A 19,894-nucleotide genomic window follows, 5' to 3' on the forward strand; every position below is an offset into this window, starting at 1 on the left:
TCCTGCGAGAGTACATCTCTTGAAACTGAAAATGCAACAACCTGTCACAGCTAGTCATGTTGCCCTTAGAGCTGCAGTGGTTTAAAAAGGAACCACTACAATAATTACGAAAATAAACACACAAATTTAATTATTATCGCAATACACAGAGCTGTAATTTGAACAGAACAGTTTTCTGTACCTAATCCATGTGCAAAAACTGCCTTATAGAGACAACTTCAATCACAATTTGAAAACACGAGACAATCGTGCACTGCATACAAAAATGGCTCCTACATTAGCTCCTCTGACTGCTAACATTTGAAACATGTGAAGAAATTCAGACTGCAGCTACTATAGGGCAGTACCTATTGGAGACGTAAAGGCTGGCTATAAATGCAGCGACTGTGCATATGCCACGAAATGAGAAAATCCCAAGTGGCTTCAACAGAAACTACACAGTCAGAAAGGGTTAGCGAAGGACATTGGCGCGCAGTCTGTTGATCTGGAACCACTGGCGATAACAGCTTCTTCCACTAGGAACCGGATTCGAAGCAGGTGCTGCTCAATATGCGTTCGCAGGAACATGTGTTTGCGCCATCGACTACGGTAGCATATCTTAGGACTCCAGTAGTTTTATTACACGAAGCTACTGCAAGGAATGAAGGAGTATGTCTCTTGTCAACAGCTTTTCATCGGTTCTTCCTTGCACCGTTAGAATTCTGCCAGGCCCGAAGAGTGGCGGCGCATGCGCAAAGGCAATGAGAGGTGACGCATCAACAGTGGCGTTTGCCTGGCCCCTCGACAGCGCTGCCTGCGGGTCAAAGTGTGCCCCGCTATCTGGGCGGCATCTTATCTGGCAGGCTGTCTCCGGCTCGCGGGATGTCTATAGTAGCCGACCAGCAGTTGGTCCGTTAGTGCCTTTCACGTGATTGTCCGCAAGTGGAAAAGTCTTGCGATCTGTGCAGTTTTACCTCGTACATCACTACACAAACCGTCGGTATTAAGTCGGGACACTTCCGTCTACTCAGATGTCCATAGGTAAGGAACGGTCTCTGTATACAGGTGTGAGAGTATCAGAAATAGGATCGGATCGGATCTGACTTACGTGAGCACACCTCCGGCTCAAGATAATGCAGATTGCATGTCTATTTTTTTTTTTTTTTTCCAAAACAAAAAGCTTGAGTGATCGGCGCTTTGCTTACTGCACGCGACAAATTACGGCATATCTTTGTGCGTTGTGTAAAAAAAAACGAACGTTGTTCCACAATTGTTTGATTTTGGACGTCCATTAATTTGTTTTTAGTGACAATTTTGGCCCTTAAGCCTATTCCCTGTTGACTTAAAACGATATCCACAAGTGACCAGTGGCATACTTTTGAGGTTATGTTTCGGGATTTTCAAATTATTTTCCTAGAAATTACCGTTTCACCTTCAATCAATAGCTTCTACATGTAGAATAATACCAAATGTTACACTCCCGTTGGTTCTGCTGAATAGCTTGTCCATAATACTAAATGATATGAACGTGAAAGACATCATTTGTATAATATTCAAAGATAGGTTTCGAACTGGGTTTTAATCTGTACTGGAGACTTATCGGTAACAGCTTCCATTCTATAAATAAAACGTATGCCAAGTCCAAACAGCTACGCGTATATATATATATATATATATATATATATATATGTGTGTGTGTGTGTGTCTGTTGTCTGTCAGAATACTGAAATGTATTGTAGCTTGGTACAAGTAGACCTCATTTGTTTATTAAATCAACGGAGCATTCGTTTTAAAGTTTTCTGTGACTCTATCAGTCAAATGTAATCTTTCCTTGCTGTACTAACGTAAAGCTGTCTTTTCCTAGCATAGATATTTGACTATTTGCAGAGAGATTTTCAATATATGAGCTGCAGGATTAATTCGTAAGATTAAAATGTAGACTCACCCGTCGCTGTCAGGTTGAGCTAAACGTGTGCTCTGAGGGAGGTGTAGGCTTTAACTATCCAACAACAGGTTTCCATAATAAAGCACTATGCTGGTCAAGCCAACCTTTAGCTTTATCGATGCGTTCAATTTATGGAAAGGACAGAAAGTTATTCTTCAGGCCTTCCGTTTTTGAACGGAACATGAAGACAACCAACGTAACCTTCGAACGCCACTTCAAAATTTGCATAATGTAATAAAAAACTTTCATTATACACTGTGACCAACTGTCAAAAGCTTGAAAAACCACCGAGCCAGGTGGTGCAGTGGTTAGCACAATGGACTCGCATGCGGGAGGACGACGGTTCAAACTCGCGACCTGATTTGGCTTTTCCACGATTTCGCTAAATCGCTTCAGGCAAATGCCGGAATGGTTCCTTTGAAAGGGTTCGGCCGAGTACTTTCCCCATCACTCCCTAATCCGATGGGACCGGTGACCTCGCTGTTTGCTCCCTTCCCCCCTCCCCCCCCCCCCCCCCCCATATCAACCAACCGACCAACCAAGCCGAGTGACCAGCTTCTGCAACGCGGACCGCTGCGAAACGTGCAGGAAGAGAGTCACTGAGTTTCTAGAAGATACTGACAGAGATGTGGAATAATGGCGACTACTGCGTCGTCGCCAGTTGCGCTGGGGTCCTGGATGGTACGTGCCTGATCGCCGTGGTTCCACAGAATCCCGACTGGGCTTAAATCCGCGGGGTTTGGTGGCCGGGAGAATACGATAAACTCCTTCTGGCTCTCTCTGAACCAGGTCCGTACACGACGAGCTGTGTGATATGTTGCACTGTCATGCTGGTATATGGTATCGTGCGGGGGAAACGAACTGTGCTGGGGTGGAGATGATCCCCAAGGGTAGATGCATACTTGTGTTGACCCATTGTGGCTTGAGGATCACGTGATCACCTACGGAATGCGACGATCACGTTCCCCTTCCGACAACTGCTACAGAGTGTTTGCTTTCAGACTTTCATCACGCTGTACATGTCAACAGTCATATGTCAGATGGAGCATAAAACGTGATTCATCTGAAAACGTCACCTGTCGCCACGTCCAGTTACGGTACTGGCGTGGAAGTTCCAGCCTTCCTCGCCATTGAACATCCAGGAGTCACTGTTGGTAGCCCCTTGGTTCATCTGGTCAGTCAGTTGATCAACAGTTGTGCGTCTGTTGGCCCGTAAACATCTCCGCAGCCGCCTTTCGCCCGTTTTATCTACGGTACATGGTGCACCACAACTGCCTTGGTGCCGGTTTGGATAATGCTATTTTGCTGTGCACGGTATACTTTAACCGCAGCGACACTCGAACAGTTCACAAACTTAGTCGTTTCGGGAACATTTAAGCCAGTGATCATACCCTTTTGTACGTCAGATAAATCGCTCCGTTTCTGCATTATGACAACGCTACCCTGTTTTCCGCATCTCCTCGACTGGTTTTATATACCCTGGAATGCTGTTGCTGCCACCTGCCGCCTGTGTGTGGTCCTTGCACATGTCGTCGAACACAGCCAGTGTACGCCCACACCCGTTCAGTTACGTCACATCGTGTATAGGGCTAAAAGTGGTGTCAGTTGTGGTCTACTCAGCTGTGTTACTGGCTGTCTGTGTAAAGCAGTTATTAGGTCGGCACGGGGAGTTAAATGTATAAGGTTCAGATTGAAAAAGCCAGCGAAAGACGCCTATCCACCTGGAAGCGTACTCCGCCTACTGTCACGAAACTCAGTGACGAAATAACATCATGTGTAACTACTCCTCGTTACGACTTACTGTTGACTTAAAGAGTGATCCCAAAAAAATCGTCCTTTCCAATGACAACACCCAGAGCAGAAAATAAATCAGTCGGCATAAACTGCTGCCAGCGCGTCTTTTACGACACGCGCAATTTCCATTTCATAAGGACGTCATGAATATGGATACGAGTATGTGTTTATTTCATTTATTCTGGCATCCCGCCATTAGAACCCAGTACCTGAACGATCCAGTTGCGGTACTGGCGTAGAAGTCCCAGCCTTCCTCGCCATTGAACATCCGGTGAACGGTCGTTCAGGAGTCACTGTTGGTAGCCCCTTGGTTCATCTGGGCAGTCAGTTGATCCAGAGTTGCACGTCTATTCGCCCGTAATCTCCGCAGCCGCCTTTCACCCGTGTTATCTACGGCACATGGTGCACCACAACTGCCTTGGTGCCGGTTTGGATAATGCTATTTTGCTATGCACGGTATACTCTAACCGCAGCGACACTCGAACAGTTCACAAGTTTAGCCGCTTCGGAAATGTTTCCACACACGGCCTGAAAACCAGTGATCATGCCCTTTTGTACGTCAGATAAATCGCTCTCTTTCTGCATTATGACAACACTGACCTGTTTTCCGCATCTCCTCGACTCGTTTTATATACCCTGGAATGCTGTTGCTGCCGCCTGCCGCCTGTGTGTGGTTCTTACACGTGTCGTCGAACACAGCCAGTGTACGCCCATACTCGTTCAGTTACGTCACATCGCTTATTGGGTTAAAAGTCGCGTCAGTTGTGGAGTGCTCAGCTGTGTTACTGGCTGTCTGAGTAAAGCAGTTATTAGATCGGAACGCAGAGTTTAATGTACAAGGTTCAGATTGAAAAAGCCAGCGAAAAGACGCCTACCCACATGGAAGCGTACTCCGCCTATTGTCACGAAACTCAGTGTTGAAATAACATCATGTGTAACTACTCCTCGTTACGACTTACTGTTGACTTAAAGAGTAATCCAAAAAAAATCGTCCTTTCCAATGACAACACCCAGAGCAGAAAATAAATCAGTCGGCATAAACTGCTGGCAGCGCGTCTTTTACGACACGCGCAATTTCCATTTCATAAGGACGTCATGAATATGGATACGAGTATGTGCTTATTTCATTTATTCTGGCATCCCACCATTGGAACCCAGTACCTGAAGGATCTCTGTTCATCTCGTCAATAACTTCCTGGCACCACAATCTTTCCTTAATATGGTAGGAGGAACGATTTTCGTTTATAAAACTGTCATACTCGTGAGAGACACTTATTCGGCTAAACAAGTGAGAGGAAAATCTCCCATGAAGAACACCCAAGGTGAACGTTCTTCTAAAACGTAGTACACTAAATTGGCACGCAAAGTCGGTCTGTGGCATCTGAAATTTTTCAGACCAGCGCTGCACAACCACGGGTTTGTTGTGGGTCCAGTGCGGCGCTGCGACCTACTTCTGACCGCTTTGTTTACGTTGACTTTGGCTCTCAGCTCGGCAGCCAAATAAGACACTTCCTGTTCGGTGCTAGAAGTCGTCAGTTCTGATGGTTTTTTTTATACGTGTGCTGTCTGTTCTTTCGGACATGGCCAAAAGAAAAGACACCGTACACATAAACATAAACACCTTGTCTTTAAATAATATTCTTCATTGTGGGTGCACTCTTCGTTCGATTTCTTGCGAGAATTAGGTGAGGCCGTGAGCAATGAGGAAATGGACAGGTGATACTATGTATGTAATGTGCAACATATGGGAATTTGGGTTGGACGAAAGCGTGCTCGGATAGCCGAACGGTTCAGGCGACCGCTCCCCATAAACGCGAAATCCGGGTTCGAATCCCAGTCCGGCACAAATTTTCACTTGTCGCCAGTGGATTTATTTCAGTACCCGATTGTAGGTCATATAGAAATTTCTCTTTCGCATGACTATTTCTCGAGTCAATGAACGAATTTCCCTACCATTTTCATTTCTGTGTCAGAAAATCACTGTTTTACCTTTGGAAAGATGCAAACCTCTGTTCTTAACAAATTATGACGCTTGCCTACCCATCTACTGCACTAACAGGTCGTGGTAATCGAGGCACTGATTTGTTTGATAATCTGATAACTCTCCTGTGCCACTTGAGTGGCTGTCCCTATCGCCCTAATTGTTCTCATCGTGTAATCTGGCTGATTAGCGGAACAGTTGCCGTTATCATCTACCTGAAAAAGAGGTATTAACGTGCGGTGGTATGTGTTTCTACATATGTCGCAGGCAGAGGTAGGTCTGGGCTGGGGACACATTGTGATAATCAGTGCTTTATGACCACAGGTACTGACCAGCGCCACTCGTGATCTCGGCTGCTTGCCTCCTTTTCACCAGAAGAGAAACAATACGGAGCAATTGCGCGATAAAAAAATCTGTCTTTCTGTAAGTCATACCAGCATCTTGTGAAGCTGAGCACAGAAACATTTATTGAGAATACATATGCTTATTTTTGCACTACATCTGTATACATACTCCGCAAGCCACCATACGGTGCATGGTAGAGGGTAAACTGTACCATTGTTAGTCACTCCTTTTCCTATCCCAGTTGTAAATGTCGTCAGTACGACCCTGATTTCTCTTAGCTTGTTCTTTGCGGTCCTCACCGAGATATACTGTGTGTTAGTGCCAGCACGATCGTTCTGCTGTCGGTTGAAAATACCTGTTCTCTAAACTTTCTCGATATCGCATCACAAAAAGAACGTCTACTCACTCCAAGAATTCCCACTTGAGTTCAAGAAGCATCTCTGTAACACTTCCGTGCTGATCGAACCTACCGTTAACAAATCTAGCAGCACGCCTCTGAATGACTTTGACGTCTACTTTTAATCTGACTTGATGGGGATCCAAAGCAGTCTAGCAATACTCAAGAATTGCTCTTACAATACTTCGTTCATCATAAGAATAAACCTCATGTAAACAAACACAGACTTGGCGATTGGCCAGCTGCTGTAGCGCACCTACACGGGTGTTGTTACGCTCTTGGAAGCAGATCCTACTTATATATTAAACACCTTATTACCAGGTTACTGTAAATGAAACTCTTAAGATATTCAATGTATTAAGAGCCATCAACGTTTTCCTTAATTAGCTATGTAGTTTTTACTTCAAAACTCGTGTACATTCGGATTCTCTGTAACCGATGGTTATGGTCTGACTGTTGCGCTGTTAATACGTACTGTGGAAATGGCTGACACTGCTGTCTGTTCCGTAATGAAGCACGTACGTGGAACACAGTTAAAAAGTGGCGAGAAGCAGATTGCTCTTAACGTTTTTCACAAGTTTACAGAGAAAATCGACTTTGAAATTTTCCGAAGAACTTTATTTCCTAGAGTTAAGTCATTTTTGTGAGCGATAGGCCTGGCTGAACCGGTAGCGTTGTAGAAACGTAATCGCATATTCTACGGATCGCTGGTTCGACTCTCTTTGTGGTTTTTTTTCGATTTTTTTCTTCGTTTGGTTCAAAACTCAACATCATTTAAATACAAAATTCATCAAAGATATCCTAATTAGCGCATATCTAACCATTTTTTATGAAAACTGCTTGTCTTCTTGTTCCTAATTACACATCGCACGCTAAATTCCAGTTCTTCGCGCAAATATCAATTCTTAACCATCGATATTTTATAAAAGATTGCTTAAATTCAGAAAACATTAAAAAAATAAATTTTTGGGACAAATATGAAAAACGGAACACTCTTTATTGGACTATGTTCATTGTTTAATACCACAGATGAGGTCTCACACAAGCGTCATAGAAAACAGGAACAAATTTCACACCATCCAGATGTTGCGTTTTTACAGTTACTAATGTACCACTACAGGTAGAACCCAATAAAACTTGTATGGATCCAAGTTAAGGGATTTGTCGTGAGAAATAACAATATTAAAGACGTCAGACGTAATGAACTAATGCATGAAGCTTTGTCACACCACACTGCCTAACTCTGGCGGGCTGCAGAACACCACATCATAAAAAAAGAAGAGAAAATGTGTCGCTTGGATGGCTTCGTGAATTCTATTGTTGGTTGCTTCGTTATCAACGTAGCAGATAACAGTTTCAGTATTGAAATGTATTGCTCAGATCAGGATATGGAACGAGTTCAGAGATTACCAGACAACTGACTGTAGCGGCTTTAATATGTAAGTGAACTGTGAAATCCTTGCAAAACGCTTTTACGTCACACGTAGCTCACGAAGAAAAATTACCCTATGGGCTGTGCTTAAGTTAGAAATTTTCATCACTCTTGTTTGTAATTACGATAGTATGTTAGCTACCGAGAAGAGCTTATGTTTTCCGTCTGCTTCCCTAAGAAGCGAATGGCTAGAGTTTTAGCAAATATTATTTCATCCCGTTTAAAAATTAAATGACTTCGAAGTTATGTTGTTTCTCTGCTCACCTCTCTTCACGTCTTAACTGCAAACCGCTCACAAAACTTCAAGTTAGTTGCGCTAGCTGGCTAGCTAGTGCGTTAGAAAAGCGTCACGTATTATCGCAGAGTCGATGTGCGTGTAACGCACATTACAAAACGTATTCTTATTACCGTACTTGAGTATTGTCAAGACAGTTTGGTTTCTGCTCCACGTGAAACGAAATCCAATGAGATTCCAGCAAGAGCGGGAGAATACATTGTGTTATGTTCGCATCAGTTTCATTCTTATAGCCGGCCGAAGTGGCCGTGCGGTTAAAGGCGCTGCAGTCTGGAACCGCAAGACCGCTACGGTCGCAGATTCGAATCCTGCCTCGGGCATGGATGTTTGTGATGTCCTTAGGTTAGTTAGGTTTAACTAGTTCTAAGTTCTAGGGGACTAATGACCTCAGCAGTTGAGTCCCATAGTGCTCAGAGCCATTTTTTTCATTCTTATGACGAAGTCAGTATAATGTTCTATACGCGGTCACCTTTACAGATGAGCTAAGATCTTCCTAGAATTCTCGCAATAAACCGAAGCCGAAGTTTTCCCTACAATCAACCTTACGTGTTCGTTCCATTTCATGTCGCTTTGCAACGTTACGCACAGATATGTAATAGACGTGATTGTGTCAGACACCAAAGCCACTAGTACTTCATCCTAACATTACGGGATTCTTTAGCCTATTCATCTGCATTATTTGTATTGTTCAACATGTAGAGCAAGCTGCAATTAATCGCACCAAATAGAAATTCTGCCTGTCGCTCTGTACCCTGCAGTCACTCAACGACGATACTTCTCCGTAGACTGCAGCGACATCAGCAAACAGTCGCAGACTGCTGCTCACCCTTTCCGTCAAAAGCAAATACTGTATCGGCAAGGGGAGTTCAGTGAGTAGGGAGCGGATCAGAAACGCCAGCGAAAGACGCCTGGCCATCTGGACGCCAAGTCCGCCCTCTACCACGAAACCGAGTGCCGAAATAACAGACCGTGTAATTACTCTTCGTCACGACTCTCTGTTTACAGAGTAGTACGAAAAAAATTACCCTTCCCAATGACATCACTCAGAGCAGAAAATAAATCAACCGGCATACATGTACAGTGTGTAAACAGTACAACGTACGACAGTGGTGTGGGGCAAGTCGGGACGAATAATGTGATATGGAACTCTTTCGGTGTATCAGGCCGGGAAACAACCTCAAATTGGCCTATAAAAGCTTCTTAAGGTACAGGGCATGCGCACTGCAAGTTATTTTCAACAAGCTCTCTCTCTCTCTCTCTTAGGCCGCCGGCTTAGTCGGCTATCTCACTGACACTATTAATTTAAATTTCCCCGTGAGGACAATGAGAGAATAGACTGTTGTAAATGTTATGCAAAAACTAATTACGTTTACAGTCCGATCTAAACTTAACCCTTAAGAACACCAGAATTTCGTAGTGAAGAATGCTAGACGAACAAAACGATTTATTTGTTACTTTTATTCTGTTACAACTCACAATATTTTGAGATCAAATTTACACACACGTCAATTTTGCATTTTGTAAGTGCTAGAACAGTGGGTTTTTAATGTTCAAGGACGACTTTAGCTGCATCTTAGGCGGGTTTTATGGGTCAGCTTGTGGCGGTTTCCCGGCTTGATAGACCGCAAGTGTCCCACGTCAAGTTGTTCGTTTCGACTTTACCGTCCGCCCCCGCTACCTCAGTGGTCAGAGCGACAGAATGTTAATCATAAGGCCCCGGGTTTGATTCTCAGCTGGGTCTGAGATTTTTTCCGCTCAGGGACTGGGTATTGTGTTGTTCTGATCATCATCACTTCTTCTCTATCGACGCGCAAGTCGCCGAAGTGGCGTCAAATCGAAAGACTTGCACCCAGCGAAAGGTCTACCCGACGGGAGGCCCTAGTCACACGACATTTAAATTTTTCGACTTTACCCACACCACTGTGGTACGTTGTAAACAGCTATCGATTACACCTTGTAGCGAACAAGAGCGGTCCTATCGCTCTTTACTGGGACACTCCTGACTATACCTTTGTCCCTGATGAGCGCTCGCCGTCGAAGACAACTCAATGAAAAAGTCTTGTCACTATAGTCGATGCACTGATAAGCTATTTCACCTCCTGCTTGCAACGGAGAAGTGTGCCTCAAATACATATACGCTTCTTAGTCTTTGGTCTAATATGATGCCATCGTATTCTTCCTGTAGCGTTCTAATGTTTTCATCTTTGATTACCTAACAGAGGTCACTAAACACACATTTGTGCAGGGGCACTCAGACGTATGTAGCAAGTTCAAACTTTTGCGGTGGTACCAATTTTCACCTCCAGTATTTGAACCCTAGGCGAAAAACCGTGATGGGTTTTAGGCGACGTCTACGGAGGGCTCAGTGAGACTTTTGACTCGCGGTATTTGGAGCATGTATTTGAGACCGCATGTTTCTGTGATAGTTAGGGGCGGGGATGGGGAGCGGGAGGGGAGAGATTGTTGTGTTTATCGCATCAATGCACCTGGGCCCATTCCTTCAAGTTAAAGACAACGCGAAGCAGGATGTTTCTTTAAATATTCTCGGTGACTAAGTGTTGTGTTTTTTAGGGTTCTGTAACTCAGTCGGTAAAAATCGACTTTGTTGTTCATCTGTCTGTCTGCCTGTCCGACAGTTCAGACCACTTCATCTCAGGAAACCATATGAGCATCAACTTCAAATTTGTGTCACATACTAGGGTCCACAGTCCCTTGGTTGTGTGAAAAATACAAGCTTCTAAATCGAAGCAATCAAAAGATACGGCTATTCGTGTTACATATTTGGATGTTCACAAACGCTTCAAAACCCAAAGGGTACTTCTCCTTGAACTAGAATTATGAGACTGCGCAAGAATCACGGTTTTACAGCACAAGTACAGGGGAAAAAATCCAAAAATTCTTAATTTGTAGTTATATCACATAAAAAATAGTTTTTTGCCATTTTTGTCTGTCTGTCGGTCTGTTAAGACTCCTTTTTCATAGGAATGGGTAGAGGCACTAAGTTGAAATTTCTCAAATACTAAGGTCTACAGTTCCTAGACGGTGTAAATAAGCTTCTAACTCAATCCTATTAAAAGATACAGCCAAATACGAGGTGTGTGAGACTGACAACAGGGCTGCATTATTCTGCTTGTGTACACCGGTGTGTTCATCCCTTCCACTTGCTCAGTCAGAGTTTTAGACATCACGTGATTTTTGAGAGCGCCATCAGTGAAGTTGTGTTTATGTTGTGTCTTACGAAAATGGAACAGCGGAATTTAGAGTAATGTTATGCCATCAAGTTTTGTGTAAAATTTGGGGAACTCGCGAGTGTGACCTTTGAAAAGTTGAAACGTTCCTTACCAAGAGCATAAAGTTTTCGCTGGCGAAAATAATTTTTGGATAACCGAGAACATGTTGGAAATGAACCTTGGCGTGGGGAACTTTCAACTTCAAAAACCGACGAAAACGTCGAATGTGTATATGCTCTTGTGAGATAAGACCGACATTTAACAATAACGATGGACCTGTTAAACTTACACATTCACCGTGCGTCAAATTTTCACCGAAGATCTGCCAAAATGGTGCCGACAAACCTCACAACTGAGCAGAAGGGCAATCGAAGAAACGTGTCCGTTGATATTGAGAGAATTGCCAGTGATCACGCATGCTTCAGTCCTTGTGACTTTTTTCTTTTCCCGAAATTGAAGAAGTCTTAAAAGGACGTCATTTTGGGAATCTAGAGAGCATTCAAAAGAATGTGACCGATGTATTAAAAGCCTTCCAGTTGAATCCTTTCAGCGCTGCTACCAAAACTGGGAACAACGACTCCACCATTCTATAGCTGCGAAGGGAACTACTTTAAAGGGAACAATATTGTTGTTAAAGAAAAATAAAGACTTTAGTGGTTAAAAAGTCAGTCTCATTACTTTTCTCACACACCTCGTATGTCACATATTTTGTTACTCGTAATCTCGCTCATCAAAACCCATCGATGAACTATTATATACATGTCAGTTCTAGCGGTAAAGCGCGTGCCTGGAAACAGAGGGGTCACACGTTAGAATCTCGATCGGACCACGGATTTCTCAGTCTTCATTTTAACCTGGTCTTCACAACGAGCGAAGTGAAAAGTCGCCAGAAACAACACTTGGTTCGAATTCCAAGTTAAATTCTGGGTTCCCTTTCCCTGGCGGGATGATTGGGATAGGTTAGGGACACGCAAGTCACCGAAGTGGCGTCCATTAGAAACGCTTGCACCAAGCCACTGAGCTGTACGGAATCATAATAGTAATAATTAATATCTACATACATAATTAATTTTGTAAGAACCGTCAGAGTGGGAGACCTACTCGCACTTGTCCGCATTCTTCCTATCTTCATGATTATGGTGTGGAACTGCCGACTTCGAGGATCACAACAGCCGTGTTCACAGGGCTGCGCGTTACTGGCTTGACGGACACTCGGCCACTTTATCACACTTCGGCTGGTCCGCTAAATCACCCAACTAATACCACAGAAAAAGTCTGCTACTACTTAGAGTTACAGGAGAAACTTAGCAGCAGGCACAGCTGGAATTCGGTAGCTTTAAGGGATCTAATTACCAATGAGTGGTTTCAGTTGGATACCCCACACCTGTAGAAAGGTGTGGACTCTCTTCCTCACCGAGCTGTGACAGTTATCACGGTTATAGGCGGTGACTAATGTTCTGACTGCGGCGACAGATGTTTTGTCCGGGGTGCTTATTTTGTCCACGAAAACTTCAATCGTCAGACTTACATAGATTTAGGCGCTTTATATTATAGGGCCTGAATGTGTCAGAGATGAAATAATGTCTCTCCACATGGAATGAGAGACTGTAATACTCGAAACCTATCGTGGATGTAGTGAATAATATTGTTGACTCTTAGCTACACATTTTACTGCATTTTTTTTGTCTGCTGGCACCCTACCTATTCACCTGCAGCACTTCTGCTTAAGATTTTCCATACACCTTACCTAGGCTTTCCTCTGGTACCTTATCCCGCGTATGTCATCTGTCCACTTAAATATTTGACAACCCATGGTCCAACAATTTTTCCGTTTTCTGCCTGTCCGGTTTTCAACGGCCCAAATTTCTTTTTCATTCAATCCTGTTTTCCAGACGTAGTTTCAGTAATTTCCTTCTAATAAATTTGAAAGTTTGAAATCTCTTTGCGTGACGAAAACTCTCTTCGCTTGTTGCTTCTAATGTTTCACTTACCATGGCCAGACCGCCCGGCTAGCCGTGCGGTCTAACACGCTGCTCCCCGAGCGGGAAGGAGTTCCGGTCCCCGGCACGAATCCGTCCAGTGGATTAGTGTCGAGATCCTGAGTGCCGGCCAGCCTGTGGATGGTTTTTTAGGCGGTTTTCCAAGTGCCTCGGCGAATGCGGGCTGGTTCCCCTTATTCCGCCTTACTTCCACTATGTCAGCGATTGCTACGCAAACACTGTCTCCATATACGCGTACACCGTAATTACCCTGCCACGCAAACATTTGGGGTTATATTCCTCTTTCCTCTGGTGTGAGACGTTCCCGGGGGGGGGGGGGGGGGGGGGTGTCCACTGGGGGCCGAACCGCACAATAACCCTGGGTTCGGTGTAGGGCGGCGGTGGGGTGAGTAGACTGCTGTAGCCTGTTGTTGGGTTGTGAGCCACTGAGGGCTACGGCGAGGACGCAGCCTCTCCGTCGTTTCGAGGTCCCCAGAAATTGATCACCACGGTCTTTTCGCAAAAGAACCGTCCCAGATTTTGCCTGAAACATTTAGAGAAACATCGTTTAACTTACACTGGCTGCCTGGACGAGGATATTTCCACATAAAATTTGATGTACGGTCACCCCTTCTTCAGCATCCTTAAGTGTAACGGGCAAAAGATTGCAAATTTTACTGCGACTCAGCTAAATGATTTCGTAGAAGGATTGTCGTCGTCGGCGGCGGCGGCGTCGTCAATCCGGAGACTGGTTCGATGCATCTGTCCACTTAATGTACTATTCTGCCCAAGCATATACCTCTTTGTTACGTTCGTCTTGCATCTATCTGAACCCACTTTGCTTTATTTCTAAAGCTTCTGTTCTGAAACTTCCTGCCGGATTAAAACTGTTTGCCAGCTGTGACTTGATCACGTTGACTTTGCCTTTTGAGGGCAAGTACTTTACTGGCTGAGCTATCCAGGCACATCCCAGGACTCGCCATTACATCTCTGCTTCCGCCAGTACCTCCCTCCTAGCTTCCAAACTTCAAAGAAGTTCTCCTGCATATCTTATGGGATTAGTACTCCCACAATTGAAGATATAGCGGAGAAATGACTTAGCCACAGCCTTGGCGACTGTTTCCAGAACGAATTTTCATTCTGCAGCGGAGTGTGGTTGGATAACTTACTCGGTAGAGCACTAGCCCGTGAAACACAGGGGTACCAAGTTCGAGTCCCGATCCGAGGCGCAGTTTTAAGCTACAGGGGAGTTTCAAATTAATGCAAGCTCCACTGCGGAGTGAAAATTCAGTTCTACTTCTGGTCTTGTCCCTACTGTTTATCACACATCTTTCACTTCCGTATAACGTTACACTCCAGAAAAAGATTTAAAAAAAAAGACTTCGCAACACTTAGTTTATATTAGCAGTTAACATCTGTCTTTTTCATAAACGCGGCTCTTACTGCTGCCAGCCCACATTTTGTATCGCCTTTCCTTCTACCTTCAATTATTTTGCTGCCCGAAATAATTAGTCTACTATTTCTAGTGACTAGTTATTCGTGGATTATTTCGACTACTTTTCAATTACCGTTGTGTTGCTCTTGTTGATGTTTATCTTATAACATCCTTTCAATACAGTATTCGTTCCCTTCAACTGATCTTCAAAGTCCTTTGCCATCTTTGATGTATTACAGTGTCATCGGCAAACCTTAGTTTTTATATCTTCTCCCTAGATTTTAATTCCCTTTCCAGATTTCTTCGTTTTCCCTTTACTACTTGCTTAATGCGCAGATTGAATAACATCGTGGATAGGCTACAACTCTGTCTCACTCCCTTCTCAACCACTGCTTGTCTTTACGTTCTTATACACTTAAAACGGCAGGCTCAAGTTTGAGAGCCCTGCGACCTTCCGTTTTTCAGAGAGTGTTCCAAACAACATTGTAAACAGCGTTGTACATCATGGAGGATAAAAGCACCAGAAATTTCTTACGTATGTCTTGCCTTTAATGGCAATGCAGAGAAGCCTTTATTAAAGCGTTGCTCTTAATGACTGACTGAGACGGTAAGGAAAATAGAAAAGGGCAAGTAGTTGTCGGTAACCATTTGCCAATGTATTTGTATAATATTTAGCTCGGGGCACGATCTTCGACCACAGAACCTGTCACGTCACGGACCTTCAGGTCAGTGAAGAGGTGCTGACGTGTTTGGGGTTTACCCATGTCATTATCACATTCGCGTTTGCACCCTAACAAGCTGTTTAAAGCAAACAAGGTAAGAAGCAGAAGGTGGTAACAAATGGCAAACTGTTTCATTGTACATCAACAATAAATATTTGTCGCCATGGTACGGACACTCGAAAGTAACATGGTTCTCTTAAACATGACAAATTTTGACAGTCAGTTACGATGCTATAGTAGTTGCAGCGTACTGTTTCGAGGCGCTTTGTAATATCATTCCTGATTGGTGATTTATTCTCTAATCAGTGACACGGTTACTTGGTTACTTTCACCGACCACCATCAAAGCCCCTAACACTCTTCGGTGATCTGTTACTGAAAGACGTCAGGAGCGCTCCCATAATGTTGGTTGTGGCGCCGCTTTGAAGAAACGTTTTCATCTACTTATTTCGGTGGATGTGGCTCGGCAGAGCGCTAGCTTGTGAGACAGGGAGTTGAGGCAAGCCTGGAACGAATCCAAGAGGGGTGAGTGTGGGCTTTAGACGGTATTCCACGCTCGTCTAGGAAAATGTTCGGGTACTCCCTAATCTCCGCCTCAGAAAATCGTATACACAAACAGTTAAAAGTACGGTAACATACACAACAAAGTTCTTGCCGTTCACAGACATACGGCGCCCACAGAGTTCCCTTCATCAGGTTAACTGCCAACTGTGACTACACGAAAGGCATCCGGACACTAAATTTGCCAAATTACAAAAACAACTGACCCCCTTACGGTAGAATGAACACGAGGAAAGTTAGATTTCAGTAAACGCAATAGTGAACTGGGTATCTAGTAAACCTGGAAGCCGTTCCTTGTTGGACTTTGTTACATCTAATATTCCTGAATAACACAGTGCTCACAGTTATTCTTAGGATATTCCTGTGCCTCGTCTTTCCTGGATTCCATATAAGGACACAGGGACTGACAGAAGTCCAAATCAGAAGCCTAAGTTTCAAGACTAGGACGTTACAGTCTCTTCGTCCTAAGAAAAGTACTCCCTCTAAATTTCCCTACAACCTTACCAAGCTGAGTGGCTAGACAAAGTCTAGGTCAGATTAATGCTGTTGACAATGTAGAATTCGCACATGTTCACACGTCAAAAAGTCAACAGACCACACTACTCTGAGCCGGCACGTTTCTTAGCGCTTATTAAATTTTGACTCTGCCGAACTCTGAGATCGAAAGGCATTGACTTGAGAGAAGCATTGTGACTCATACCACTAAGCAGGATCGGAATGTTTGTACTCAGGGGGCAATGATCTGATGTCACATAGCTATGATACCTTTCCGACTAGTGCGCAGTCTTGCATCAGAGAACCCCAAAAAGTTGTTCGGTTTTGAATTCAATGCCATATATCAGTATCATTTTCAGTGAGCACTAGTCCACCTGCCTGGCTTAACGCTTTTCCGTCATTGACTGCAGCACTATTAGCGATCTAAATGACCCTAGCAGTTTGCGCTGCAATCGATCCAATGTTTAGCTTCACGGAATAGTTGACAGAACTATCATATTCGGCCCTCCTACAGCAAGTCTTCACTCCATTTTAATATTTCAGTGTACCATAGTTGCTACAGGAAATGCAACGCGCAGCTTCTTCGTGACAGAGCCTTCCTCATCCAAACTTAGGCTAAAATGTCATACTAGAAGGATACGCCAGGTGCCAGTATCGTTTTTACATTTTCAGGCCTTTTCTACAATCGTTTAATAGCTGATAGATGAGAAATAACTCACCGCTACCCGCCCCTCCCGCGCGATCATCTACAACCCTCGCGATGACAGGCGGAAAGTTACATGGCAGCGAGCGCGACATCCATCATGAACGGACAACTCTAGCTTTGTAGGAGCATTTGGAATACAAATGATAATCAATCGCGCTTACGTTGAGACGTCAGTAAAAATTATGAAGACAGTGCCACAAAAATTAAGAAGATGAACATGTTGTCGGAACCCGCGTGGGATAAGATGACGTCAGCTAGTTATTTACGAAAATGTGAGTTGCTCCACAGCTTCAAGCGTGATGCTGGATAGCATGTCGCCTTGCTGATCAGATAACTGCCCTTCAGTGTCTTATTGTTTAGCACTGGTTAACATCCGCAGAGCTACACCGCTCCTCTTGCAGCTCTGTAGCCGGCAGCCAGAGGGTCTTTCATCACTACATTTTCTCCTCCTACAGCTTAAATCCCTGTGGTGAATCACCTCTGACGAGGAGGAAGCAAGGTTGGACTTCAAGCAGCTGTCACTGTCATGGTCATTGGAAATGTCACGAGATCGCACTGGTCAAGTGAGGAAGAAAACGTGTCATAGCGTCATTTAAAGAGTCATCCCGGCAGTAGCTTATATTAGGAACATCACGAAACGCCTAAACGATTAGTCCAGTGTCGTAATAACAACCTTATATTTGAAGCTATGCACCTGTAGCTAGAAGCACTGTTCTGGAGACATTAACAATAACGGATAACATTTGTTGGCATTGTCGGATAAATGTTCAATTACATTCCAAATGTTATAACACTTTTTTCAAAAAATTTACCCTATAAACAAACACATTGAGTCAAGGAAGACACTGTGAGCACTCCACGTTACAAACAGAATATTTAATATCCATCATGATCACAGTGCGATTAGCAGTTTATACTACTGGCCATTAAAATTGCTACACCACGAAGATGACGTGCTACAGATGCGAAATTTAACCGATAGGAAGAAGATGCTGTAATATGCAAATGATTAGCTTTTCAGAGCATTCACACAAAGTTGGCGCCGGTGGCCACACTTACAACGTTCTGACATGAGGAAAGTTTCCAAATGATTTCTCATACACAAACAGCAGTTGAACGGCGTTGCCTGGTGAAACGTTGTTGTGATGCCTCGTGTAAGGACGAGAAATGCGTACCATCACGTTTACGACTTTGATAAAGGTCGGATTGTAGCCTATCGTGATTGCGGTTTATCGCATCTCGACATTGCTGCTCGCGTTGGTCGAGATCCAATGACTGTCAGCAGAATATGGAATCGGTAGGTTCAGGAGGGTAATACGGAACGCCGTGCTGGATCCCAACGGCCTCGTATCACTAGCAGTCGAGATGACAGGCATCTTATCCGCATGGCTGTAACGGATCGTGCAGCCACGTATCGATCCCTGAGTCAAACGATGGGGACGTTTGCAAGATAACAACCATCTGCACGAACAGTTCGACGACGTTTGCAGCAGTTGCTTCGGTCTTCTAGTGAACAGAACGGCTTAGCACTTGTCGACGTTTACTCTAACACGCCATTTCTCCATCCAAGGCTCAGCCACTCTGAGTGCAGTCTGTAAGCGTGACGTAAAAAAGTCAGTCGCGGCGCTTATGTCCTCTCCACATAGGGGCCGCTGCTGTCACGTTGTGGTCCTGGAGGGAGGTCCGGTCAGCGTGCGGCTGGCTGGTCTCTTCTCACAGCCTTCTCTTCTCTGTTGTTCCCGACTGGCGTGCCGGCGCTTGACTATACGCCGTAACAATGGTCACACCAATAGGGCGCTGTTGGTTCTTACTCCCATAGTATTTCTTCCAAGATCGTAACTAATATGGGTACCAAATGTGGTTGAAATCGTTCCAGGAGTTTAGCATGAGCTTCTCGTCCATGGTGTTGCCCACGTACGCACATGACAAATATATTTCACATATATCAAAGTAGTTCATACGTATTTGTACATATATTTCACCTGTGGCCCTATCGAATTTCGTCCTGCAGTTTCTTTTTCAGGCAGCTTAATGCTTATGACGTCATATCTGCTGAACTATGTGTTGTACAATGATATATTTTTTTAGATACATCCAGCAGCATATGTTGATACCGCCTGGGGAAATGTGAAATATATTGCCAGCAGAGTTAGTAGTAAAGAAGCAGTAAATTAAAACGCTATAGATGCTGCCGCACTTTTTCGTACATCTCAGTATGTGACGTCATACTTTTTTAACTCCGTGTAGTAGAATGATATAGTTTTTCAGCGGCATATGTGGATACTGTGTGCGAAAACTGTTGCGAAGTAAGTTAGTAGCAATGAAGTAATAAATTTAAACGTCTCGCATGTTGCGGCAGTTTTTCACTCATCTTAGTTTTTATGACGCCATACGTCCTGAATTATGTGTTGTACAACGATATAATTTTGCTGGTACATTCAGTGGTATATGTAAATACTGTCTACAAAATGTGAATACAGTTTGTAGTAAGGAAGTAATAAATTAAAACGTCAAGCTTCATGTCGCAGTTTTACTGCACGAACAGCAAAAATGCATCCATGCATCAAACCAGTCTCAGGACTGAAGACCACAACAACAG

At 44.0% G+C, this 19,894-nt stretch overlaps 1 protein-coding gene across 1 annotated transcript in view; it reads left to right on the forward strand.

The window, feature by feature from the left end:
* Positions 1-884: 884 nt before the first annotated feature.
* The window catches only part of LOC124589700 (G protein-activated inward rectifier potassium channel 3-like), a 106,019-nt gene continuing 87,009 nt past the window's right edge, over positions 885-19,894 (forward strand). The window contains exon 1 of the mRNA XM_047131581.1: positions 885-1,020. The gene's annotated coding sequence lies outside the window, so the exon portion shown is untranslated. The remainder of the gene's footprint in view (positions 1,021-19,894) is intronic.

Source organism: Schistocerca americana, chromosome 2, assembly GCF_021461395.2.
Source record: "Schistocerca americana isolate TAMUIC-IGC-003095 chromosome 2, iqSchAmer2.1, whole genome shotgun sequence".
Lineage (NCBI taxonomy): Eukaryota > Metazoa > Arthropoda > Insecta > Orthoptera > Acrididae > Schistocerca > Schistocerca americana.